The sequence below is a fragment of the Sphaeramia orbicularis genome, chromosome 12 (genome assembly GCF_902148855.1).
Source record: "Sphaeramia orbicularis chromosome 12, fSphaOr1.1, whole genome shotgun sequence".
Classification (NCBI taxonomy): Eukaryota; Metazoa; Chordata; class Actinopteri; order Kurtiformes; family Apogonidae; genus Sphaeramia; species Sphaeramia orbicularis.
In genome coordinates, this window is record NC_043968.1 from 34,528,241 (window position 1) to 34,540,752 (window position 12,512).

At 39.3% G+C, this 12,512-nt stretch overlaps 1 long non-coding RNA gene across 1 annotated transcript in view; it reads left to right on the forward strand.

The window, feature by feature from the left end:
* Positions 1 to 8,814, forward strand: part of LOC115430092 (uncharacterized) — a 28,013-nt gene extending 19,199 nt beyond the window's left edge. Inside the window, exons 2-3 of the long non-coding RNA XR_003936869.1 lie at positions 3,565 to 3,570; positions 8,783 to 8,814. This is a non-coding gene — a long non-coding RNA (uncharacterized LOC115430092). The remainder of the gene's footprint in view (positions 1 to 3,564; positions 3,571 to 8,782) is intronic.
* Positions 8,815 to 12,512: the final 3,698 nt, after the last annotated feature.

Genomic DNA, 12,512 nt, shown 5'->3' on the forward strand with positions numbered 1-12,512 from the left:
GAAATATAAATATATTTACATGGCATATGAAAAAGTGAAATAATTTATCCAAATGTTCATGTTGAGATAGAAAGTAGAGCAGTAGGGTCACGTCCTGGTCACATCACAGGGATTCTGATCAGTGATTTGTAGTCACAGCTGTCAATCACATATTTCCCTACCTGTGTGAAAGTATCTGTGATGAGTCAAAATCTGAGCTTTTCTACAGAATAGGCAAAAGCGGAACATGCAAATTTACAGTATGAAAAGGTAATCATGGAAATGATGCTAAAAAAACAAAACAAAACAACTCTCCAATCAAGCCCTCCAGCTTTTGCCAGATTCTGCTACAGACTAATAAAGTGACAGTCTGGACGTGATGGCCAAATCCAGACAGGCTGGATGATCTTATAGTGTGAACAGACCTTACATGTCATACCCAACATTTCCTTATTTTCTGTTTAACATGCGGCCACTCTGCCCTCAGCCAAACCTTCTAGACTGCAGTGTATCACTCTGTGCTTCAAATTGACTTTAGTAAGACTTCCAGCTACAAAATCCACACCACACAACATTTCCTGTAAAAACCTCAGGTTTTCCTCTAAACCTCCAGCAAGATTCATCACAATCCTGTCGTTCTCACCTTGAGGAGAGCAAACGTCCAGAGACCAAAAGTCGACTGGAGAATGGCAATCAGTACACAGGCCTTAAATGTGCAAACAGACTAACACTTCAACACTACTTTGTCTTCATTTCTGACTCTGATGAAGCCATAGTCTGGTGAAACATTAGTCTATTTGTACAATTAAAGGCTGTGAATTAATCGGAGCACTCCAGTCACCCTTTGTTCTCAGCATTCCTGTTCTTCATCACAGTTCTATTTAAATGTTTTAATGGCACTGAAGTCTTTGGGTAGCTTTGAGGCAGAAATGTGCCTGCTTTTGTGCTTTGGCTGCAGTTTTTTGTTTTTATGAAACCACTCAGAGAGTTGTCCACAGCTGTCACACTGCTGAGACTGTAATCTTGTTTGTGTGAGTGTGTGTGTTTGTATGTATTTTTATACATTTTGATGATGTGGGGACATTTTAGGGTGTCTCCAGCACTTTAAATGGCTTTTGCAGAGTTAAGACTTGGCTTTAGGGTTAAGGTTAGAGTAAGGTTACAATAAGGGGATGGGGAAGACATGTCAAAAAATGTCCTCGCAAAGATAGTGAGATGTGAATTTTGTGTGCATGAACGTGTGTGCACACTCCAGTGGGTTTCTGGGGGTGTAACTTGTATTGGCGATGACACTGAAACCTTTTTAAGCTGTCAGCTCTAATATCTGGTCTTAACAGCAGCAGCTAAAAGGTGTGTGTAGGTGTGTGTGTGTGTGTGTGAGTAGGTGTGTTTACCGATCGTATTCTCTGACAGTACAACAGGACTGTAAATGGAGTTTAATATTTGAATGACCTCACTGACCTTAAACTCACTTTTCTTTTATATCTGGCATACACCAATGTAGACACACAAACTAACACACACACTGCATCTCTCAGCACTGTGACAGCTGTGGTCGTGACCTCAGATGCACAGAGCCGTTTCCTCAAAACAGCTAAAAACTGCTGAAAAGGGGAGAATAACTTATTTAAAGAACCCGTCCTGAACCAAACCACAGCTCAAACTGCATGATTAGACAACCTGTCAGCCCTAAATTAATGGATGAGTCTGTGAGTAAACACATCTGGAAAACGTCAAATGTCTGTTTTGTCCATTTACGTTGATATATTACTAACCATAATTACGTTCTTCCGTGCATCCTACTGTCAGATTTTGTTCTAGAAGTGATTTTAATGTAAAGACTGGACATGGCCACGTGCACCAGCCCATTCCAGTTGGGTTCAGTCGGTGTTTTCAGAGAAGAACATCTAATGTGTGACATTTAAAGAGTCGTCTTAGACATCCAGTGTGTAAGGTGTAGGAAGACCTAAACTCACTGGCCACTTTATTAGGCACAGCATACATGGCAGCATCTCTTCGGCTATGGTGTGGTTGTAGGTGCCAGATGGGTTGGTGTGTTCCAATAACTAATGATCTTCTGGGGTTTTCATGCACAAATATAGGATTCATAGAGAATGGCCCCAAAAAGAGAAAGTATACCATTAGGAGCAGTTGTGAGAGGTCAGAGGAGAAAGACTAGACTAGATCCAGCTGATAGAAAAGGCAATGTAACAAAAATAATGACTTGCTATAAACAAAGTATGCAGCAAAATATACAATCACCACCCACTTTTGAGGTACACCTGATACCATCAAGGTGTTCCTAATAAAGTGGACAGCTGCAGAAGAGCAATTGCATAAACACAATTAAAATCATAGTCATAATCACTAGAAAACAAGAATCAATGTGTTTCCACTGTCAAAGCAACCACTACCTGTCAAAGCAAACACTACCTGGGTTTCCATTACCCTCAGAAATGTGCAAAATGTAAATAGCGCAATAGAAAACTGGTAATGGAAACAGAAATGTCGCAAAAACTGTCAAAGATCGTAAAAAAGTTTTTACGCTCTCATGAGGCAGTTCTTGAGACCTAGAAGTATTGCACAAAACTGTAATGGAAACACATTTTGCACATTTTCACTAGTCCGGGCATGACAACCCGGTGCCACGAGAGGTTCAATAACATAACAGTTCATTAAATGTTACCAGGGTCATTCGGAAATTCTGGATCCACAACTCATTGTTGAATTATGTACAATTCTCTCCCAGAAATCCATGATGTGTGGCCACTGCCGTAAGTAAGCACTTTGCCTTGGGACGATCAGGTGTACCTGCAGAGTGGAATTGTGAGGTATGAATGGACCACCCCCCCACCCCTCTCTCTGTGCGAGAACCATGACATATCATGAGACGGGTAGATGAGACTTTATTAGAATCATGCATTAGATGCCACTGTTCAATGGAAACACATACAAGTATACTTTGTTGATATTGTAGAAATACTGCTTTTATTTTGCAGAAAACTGTACTGGAAACCCAGTTAGAGACTCTGACAGGGGTCTTCTGTGTTTCTAGAGGCCACTGTAGGGGAGAGTAGGGTTGAAGGGTCTGTCTCACAGAACGTACTGTATGTTTGTTGGACTGAACTTGCCATTGGGTACTGTTTCAGTCAGCGTTCCCCACCTGTTTGGTCTGTTACAACCCTGAAGTCATATATGTTTGTGCTTTGTGTATTGGGCTTATGCCACACTGGCCTTTAGAGGGCAGGGGTGCATAGAGTGTGCATATTTTGGAGTATGTGTGTGAGTGTGCATTTTTGTGCAGGGTGCGCGTGTCCTAAGTTCAGATGGCTTTCGCTGATTGGTAAATCTGGAGCAACATGCGTCCTGTGGATTGGTTATCCTGGGACAAGGCACAGTCCGCTGATTGGTGGAGAGAGAAAGAGCCAACCTTTAAAAAGGAACACGATGACGTCTCCCAGCCCAGCTCCCAACCAATGCCGCACTTGTTTGTCTGTGTTATAGAGAGAATTGGTTTGTGAGAGAGAGTTTCTGTTCTTCTGTGTTTTGTAAATATTGTAAATAGACTGTATGTATTCATAGCAGCACCAGGTAAGGGTGAGAAGCCTATTTTATTTTGTCACATTTTCTCCTGTTTATGATTTAGATGTCCAGGGTAGACCTGTGTATTTTAGTTTCTTTGTTTTGTTAGGGAGGCCTAGAGTGGTTGAGTTGGTTTTGTTTAGTACTTGCTCACCCTAAAAGTAAATAAATTGCTGCTCATTTTTGGTTAGAAAGTATTGCCACAGTCTTCTTTGGGAGTGAGATTCAAGTGGGAGTCACTTTTATGTTATGCCCTGTTGTACCCCTAGACTAGGGCGTAACAGGTCTGTTTCCAAGTCCCAGTTATGACATGAACCAACAAAGCCTGGAAGCTAGCGACACAAATAGCAGGTTTTGGCAAAGATTTGGATTTCAAGATGACAGTTTTTCTTGGTCTCTTTTGAACAGGGATACAGCCATTATAAGGCAGGCCTTACTTGTAAATATTTCACCAGATGCTGCGGTTTTGACTTAGCATTGTCAAATATGATTGTGGTTGGTTTGAGGAAACCAAAAACATCAGGCATTACCCCTCCTGCTGAATGATAAGGCTTCATCCCAGACACAGAACCAACAAAGACTGGATAATCGACCTGATTTTTTCATTCTGAGACCAACACCTTCACCTAAAAGTGTCTTCATTGTTTATATTCACTCACCATCCTATTCTGTTGGTTGACAACACATTGAACACTCTTTCAATGCAGGACCTCAAATCTGCACTTTGATGCAGTTTTTTTACAGCACCAGTCTTGCTGTAAATAAACTGCTGTATGACGTCCATGGTGGTTTTGGTAGAAGAACTGCTGACAGTTGACCGTTTGTTTGTCCACTGACAGAATGTCCAGTTACTACTGACTTGGTCATTAGGTTTGGGCTTCTCTCTAAATGTCAAAAACTACAATCTGCTCCAGTCAGTGGAAATAATCTAAAAGTATCTTGTGTCCAGTCTCACAATGTTTCAGCTTGTCCTTCAGTGTGTTCTAGGCTTCAGTATTAAAGTTTACGGACAGGAAACTTTGTGACTGATGATTGAATAGATAGAATAATAGAATATTATTAAGCACTCATTTTTCAAATATTTGCAAACTTTGACATTTGGAATAAGCTATCCAAGTGCTTCCCTTCTCCAAACATAACCGTAAAATCTTCAGTAATGCTGCAGTCACAATCATTGAGTGGATTAGGTGGCAGTTCTGTTGACTGATGAAAACTGTGTTAATTTCTGTTCAGGATACATCATTGAAAGGGGACAAGGATGACACAAATTGTAATCAAACTGCCAGAAAATCTGTGAAACAAACTGCGAATTAATGCATGTTTTATTTCCTTCCATTGTAGTTAACTGAATAATAAGAGCTTTTTTAGAAAATTAGACATTGACATGCAACAGTTAATATCACTGGACCGATAAAGTCTGATGGATGTTCAAATAAATCCAATGTACGGAGGGTGATAACAAGGCAGAGTGTGGTGCATACGCATACAGCAGTGTGGGTTTGAGAACACACCTGGTCTGAGGGGATGTTTTTTCTTTTTTTTTTTTTTTGCTTTGTACGAGAAAAAGAAGTGGATAATATGCGTCCCTTGGAAATTAATAAGAAGCACTTTCAGCACAGGTTCACTCTGTCACCTCTCCTTTGCTCTCTCAGCAGATCTGAGATGAGTTTAAATAAGGGGAAGAGCAGATAAAAATAAAATCAAAAGCCACACTTGATTATCAGAGGTGCTCTTTGGTGTCAATTGAGCCACAGGACAAAAACAAGAGTACTCATAATCCTGAGAGCCTCATCCTGACACCAAGTGTGACAAGGAAGTGGTAGGTGTCAACCATAAATATACAGGTTTTATTGCACTCAGGACACAGAGTGCCTGCAGTCATTGTATTTTTCTTTCATTGCAGATAGTAGATTATGTTGAAGAGTGTTTTTGTTGTTATGGCCACATTTTGAGCTGATACGAGTCTTTCCCCACCCACTGTATTGGGGAGCCTTGCGTGAATATATCTATTTCTAATGAAAAGGATAAGTTTTACTTGCAAGATAGTTTTGTATTATAAAAGAAACTTCAAATCCCAATTGAAACATACTTTATAAAAACCATGTCACCACTGGTAGTTAAAACATGTAGCATAATCTTTATGCTCAGTAGTTAGTACGAACTCTTTGCTGCACAGATGAGCACAACATTAACAAATATTAAATGAAGATTATGAAGAAGTGTTTCACTGTGGTCTGCATGAAGGCACTTTATTTAATTAGAAATATTAATAATATATGAGAATTACATTCATTGAAATTTAGAGTCTATAATTATTTTTAATGACTTTATAATGAATCAGTTTATAATGTCATCTTTAGTGGCATCTAGTGATAAAGTTGCAGATTGCAACCAACTGAATACCCTATTCCCCACCTCCTATTGCAGTGATACTGAAAGTGTGGTCCGAGCCCCCAAGTGGTCTGTGAGACAATGTCATAAAAAAATCAAATTTATATCAGTGTTTCTCAAATCACACTCATTTGACTTCCAAAGCAAAGTACAGATCATTGTTTTCTGAATTAAAAGTGAATCAAATGTAGCCTAAATAAGCCTAAGAGTAAACTTTGGTTGAATTTGTCTATGCAAACCCACATTTTCCATCACTGTCTCTACACATTTAGGTTACCTAGGTTACCTATTGTCACATCAAAGACCTCTTGTGACTTGTGAATTCTGGTGGAAATGAAGTAGAATAGCTAACTAATCAGAAATGAAGAGTGAAACAAAACAAAATGAAAAGTGACTTGAACAGTTCTAAAATACAACAATGGATCTGTGACTGAAGAGAAAAAGTGGAGAAACGACGACCAATGTTAGCAACAAGGTGCAAAGACATTCTGTTAGCATCAAGCTGTTAGCACCATTTCTAACATATTGTAGACTTAATTTATAATATAAAAAATGAAATAATATTGTAATATAGGCTGTTTAAAAAGGGTTTTTTCAGGGTGGAAGTGGGAAACTGACTGGGAAACTTTATTTTTTTTTAATGATAAAGTGGTCCTTGGTGTGAAAAAGTTTGAGAACCCCTACCCTACGGTGACTGCTACAAACATGAAAAATGTAAAAGGCCAGTGTTTGGTTCATCCTTTCTGGGTTTTTTAGTACCTTAACACTAATGCAACTCACCATAAAACATAAGAAAGAAGAGGAAGTCCTGAGTTCCTGGACAGACACAGGTTGACTCCTTCAGCTCCTAGAGCCATTCCAGTTCAGACAAATTGTTTCAGGATGTTTCTATCCGGTGTCTCAGCTTTACTTGTGCCAGTTGACGGTGGTGCTTGTGACTAAGCTCCTGAAATTCCCAGTGACAGGTTTTCAACCTCAGTCAGTATTTATGGGCTGTAGCTCACCTGTCATCAAGAAGAGCAGCGTTATCGGCCATTCCCCTGTTGACATACTGTCCCAGTAGTTAGTATTTTCTCTGCTTATTAGATGTGACACTGAGCTCCTCTGTGCATCAGTAGGAATGATCAACCCTGTTGTTTTCATCAATAATGCAATTGTAGTAAATAACTCACTATCCCTATGCTCATTCATATTAAAAGTCAATACAATTTATATTTAGCTACAGAAAAAGTCTGCAGTGAGAAAACTACTCACTGACTTGCTTTGTTTCATTGTCAGCAGCAATTTATTCTTTCAGCAGGTGTTATTCTTATTCTTTAGATGACTGCACTAACGAAAATTTTTACCTCCACCAAGGAGGTTATGTTTTCATCTGGGTTGGTTTGTTTGTTTGTTAGCAAGATAACTCAAAAAGTTATGGATAGATTTTGATGAAATATTCAGGAAATGTTGACACTAGCACAAGGAACAAATAATTAAATTTTGGTGGTGATCTGAGGGGGGACGGACTGCTCTGCCTTGGCAGAGTTCTGCGCTCTCCGCTCTCTTCTAGTTTCTAAAATTATATTTGATTTCTATAATTTGATGACCTTCAGTTTTACACAATTGACCTTCGATGCAACCATCTTCTCACCGGATGTTTAACCCCTAAAGACCCAGTGCTACTTTTGCAGTAGTTCCCAAATTAATTTTCCTCTAGATTTAAACTTTCTTAAATGATTTATTACCATTTAATAAATATTATTCTCTGTATTTTGCGTTTTTTTTTTTTTTTTCAGTGAAAATCATGTATTTTCCTGTATTTCATTTATTGATCATAGATGTTCATGGAAACTCAGATTAAAGTTGAGGGTTATTATGTTAAAAAAAACAACAAAGAAAACTGAAAAAAGGTGAGTTTTTAAAGGAAAGATATCAATAACTGAACACCAAAATAAATGTGTCCATCCACTGTCATTGCTCCAACTCCATGGGCTTTACTGGTGAATAAATGTTGTAGAAGATGACGGTGTTTCCACGTTCACTACGGAGCCTCTGAATGTCCAAATGGGTCATATCTGATGACCATGAAAAGATGACAAATTTTTTATGGAGCCAAAACAATGACTTTAATGTTTGATATTGAAAATAAAATTTTGCTTTGAAAACACACCCTGAAACTAAAAAAAGAAACACTGGCATTGAAAAGCGTGTATTGTAAAAATAAATTGTAGTGGCATTAAAAGAGGTATTAGCACTGATAACATTTTGCTGAAGTTTAAAACACGAACATCAAATGTTATATTATTTCATTTTTATTATGTTTTTTTGCATTCTGGTGTGTTTTTGAATGCAAACCATATTATTTTTATTTGATGTTTTCAATACGCAAATACCTCCTAGCCCTTCCCCTCAAACCCTCCCCTCCACACCAAAAAGGTGACAGAAAGTTGAAACTGAAAAACCACAGTAATTGTAAAAAACTGTGATCAAAAAAGAAAAACGTCATCGAGAAAATTGTCCTTGATAAAACAGTGATGTCACATAAAAATAATGTGATTTTCATTCAAAAACACACCAGAATGCAAAAAAATAATAAAAATGAAATAATATAACATTTGATGTCCATGTTTTAAACTTCAGCAAAATGTTATCAATGCCAATACCTGTTGTGATGCCGTTACAGTTTCTTAAAATACATGTTTATCAATACCAAGGTTTCATTTTTCAGTTTCAGGGTGTGTTTTCAATGCAAAATTTTATTTTCAATATCAAACATTAAAGTCATTGTTTTGGCTCCATAATTTACACCAATTATTTACATGGATTGACAGGATTAATGGATCAGAAGTTATTAAACATTTTAGATCAATAGATGATTTTGGTCACCAGTGGTTGTTTAGGTCTTCATGGGTTAATGTGTTTCACTGTTACCCGGTTATGTGGTCTGTTTTGACTTTATGACCAGGAACAAGATATTTTCTATAACTTTCTGATACTTTCTAATCACTGACCATCAGTGTATGATACAATATTTCTGATAGTGTACAGTGATTGATCAGTTGTGTGGCAGTAAAAACAGAATGTATACAAACCCTGTCTGTGTTTCACAACTATTTCTATCCTTTTGTTGGTCAAATGTCCATGAGGTAGGACTCCAAACAGCCCTCTACCCCCATCCAACACTGTAACCCTCCAGGAGAAGTAAAGTGGTAGTGGGTATATAATCCCACTTGTAAGATGGTAATGATGGGTTTTTTGTATAACACTCCAAGAAAGGAAAGCTGAAAATGGAACCAGGCAGGAGTTGGTAAAGAGAAGAGAGAGCAAAGAGGGAGCGAGAAAGAGAACAAAGTGACAGATATACAGTAAAAGAGAAAAAAGAGCATGAGAAGAAGACAAAAGACGAAGGAAAAACAGACTTTGACAGCTGAGCTTCAGGGATGTACCCTGAGGAACTGAGTCAGCTACCACACACACACACACACACACACACACACACACACACACCAAACACACTGACTGACACACACACTGAGAGACTCTCATATCACTACAGGGGGTTGACAAAAATCTATCCTGACACACCCATTGACACAAAATGGGCTTTGAAGCAGAACCATGCTGTCTCATGCACGCACACACACACACACACACACACACACACACACACGAACACACACACAGGGCACTGACAGTTCTGACTGCATCTCTTCTCCTGTCACAAGTTTATTGCAACAAGAACTTCAGAAAGAAAAAGGAAGGAGGATGCATGAAAGGAAGAATGAAATTCAAAGAAATGCAGAACAACTGGGGACATTGTGTTTGTGTTTGGAGGGGGAGTTAATAAAATAAATGTGTAAACACAGGACATCATTCTCTGACAGTGTCTCCTGAAAGACATTCAAAGTAATACCCAGTTGATCACAGTTGTTATTTGGCTGATGTCAGTGCAATATTTACAGATTTACTAGAAGAAGGTAAACCCATCTGCACACTATTGAAGTTAACAACCCTAAGAAGGCTTTTCCATCCATTCGTCCATGTTCTGTTTAATCCTTTATAGGGTCACAGGGGGGCGGTGCTGATCCCATTTGACATTAGGGCAAAGGCACTGTTCATACTCACTCCTAAGGGCAATTAAACCGCATGTGTTTGGACAGCAGGGTACCCAGAAAGAAAACACAGACATGGTGAGGTCATACAAACTCCACATAAAGACCCCAGACAGCTGGTGCTGGGCTTGAACCCAGGACCTTCGTGCTGTGAAGCTACAGTGCACAGCACTGGGGCCATGGGTTTTTAAAATTAACATTAGCCACTTTTACACAGAGATCCCAGAAAAAAGGTGAGATGGTGATCCAGCTTTTTTTCCACGACTGACTGATTTCCACAGTAAGGCCAAAGGAGTACCAGAGGTGAAGACAGGCTGGACTTTTATACAGCTGACCTGCATTCCAGAATCAAAGGGGTGGTGACGAGGCGCATAGTGCGATATATAACTTGCACATCGGAAATACCCTGAGCATAGCAGTGTTGTTAACCCCTCCAGAGTCTTTCACCGTTCCACAAATGTTAGCATGGGTAGAGTCCTCCGCCCAAAGTGACAACAGCTCACAGATCTCGGTGTCGACACCTTGGTTGCTTAACGACAGGTGTTCCTTTTACATAGCATTCATGATTCCACCTTTATCACAGCTCTGTTACTACCTCCAGAGCCATGACAGAGGTGGGACCAAATGATCCCAACATTTCATTTACACAGACGTCATTGTGGAATAAAGGCCGAAATATTCTCATAACAAGAAGTGCAGTGTTAAAGGGGCTTTAGATCTAACTTCAACTTATGTTTTCATTTCATAAAAGAAAGACAAAATACAGTTTACATGTGCAGTACCATGCTTTATGGGTACATTCAGCTGCTTGTCATCTGTGTTACAATGGCAATTTACACTCACTTATCACCTTATTAGGATCACTTATTCAATTTGTATCATATGGCAGCAACTCAGTGCATTTCGGCATGTGGACAAGATGATGTGATGAAAGTCAGACTGGTTCATGTTTCAAGATTTCTTTATGACACCAAGGGGGCAATTTGATTTACAGCAGCAACAAACTGACATCAACTGACCAACAACAACAAATGCTGAGACAAATTCCAAGTTACATTGTGTCTTTTTCAATGCTGATAGCAGGAATAAATGACTTTCTGAACCTATCCATTCTGCTTCTGTATCCTGATGGCAACAACAGAGATTCCCACCACAGGGGATGGCTGGGGTCGACAAGAACTGATTGGGTTTTCTGAGTATCAGAATGGGAAAGAAAGGTGAATATGTGACTTTAAATGTGGCAATAATATTAGTACCAGACAAGCTCTATTGAGATATTCACTCCCAACCAAGCCAAGGATTAGAGAAGAATGTCTTAACTCGTTGAATCTGATAAAGAGGCAACAAATAACTCAACAAAAATGCAGAGGAACATGTCTGAACAAACATATGGAAACTTGAAGCAGATGGGATTAGCGACAGCATATTCACACACTGGCCATTTTTATTAGGTACACCCAGTATTAGCTAAGTGTACATTTTAGATACATAGATAGAGGTTGAGGACAATTAAAACAGAGTACAGACCAGCATCAGCTGCAAGCAATTGCCCACTGGTGGTCTTAGCCCGAGGAGTCTCTGTTTCCATATGTAGGGGGCAGAAGCCAGAGTGAACATTTTCAAAGATGTCATTGGTATTCATAAAAGAAATCCGGTAGCTGGAGAATCATTTTATGAAAGACTTTGATAAAAATGGCAACTTGGAGACTGGTCTAAAATTACTTAAACTGAAGGATCTAGAGAGACTTCTTTAAAAGGGGATACAGAGGGATGTTTTTAACTGAAGTCGAATATACCAATGGACAAAGCCATTAAATAATGGTTAAAATATTCAGAAATTCAGTGATTCTTTTCCCAGCTCACAGTTTCTGGGCTGTACTCTGGCCACTGCCGGACCATAAAAGTGAGGTTCTCTCAGAGGAAACCATCACCACAGAAACTCACCAGAGCTGCTATAACTGCATCACTGCCCCTCTGATGGCACTGTCTGCAGAAGTTGCTGAGCTGAAAAGAGAACCATACAATTCACTGAGTGGCTCATCAAGGATCTCCTCCGGTGACAGACGGACTTATGTTCAGGGCCCTGAGCCCACACATAGTCAGCAGCCCTCAGGCTTACATGCAATGCCTTCTTCTGCTGATTTTTTTTCTGGTCTGACTGTACCCTCCCACATCTTGAGCTCCTGTAGGCTTCATGACCCATTCAACCCTATAACTCCTCTCTACTGACTGAGCTTCCACCAGAGATGCTGCAGACCATCAACTCTAAAACTAGGTCCAACAGTTTGGTCCAACAGACCATTTTAATCTACAGTCATATTTGCATGGAGCTAGTAGAACCTGTCAACCTCCAGTGATTTGGAAATAAAATTAAATAGAAAAGTCTGTTTTAACTCAACTTTACTGACACTATTCCCCAGTTCATGGTGTCTAGGGAAAGCTCACCACTTAAAGATGAAAGATGGA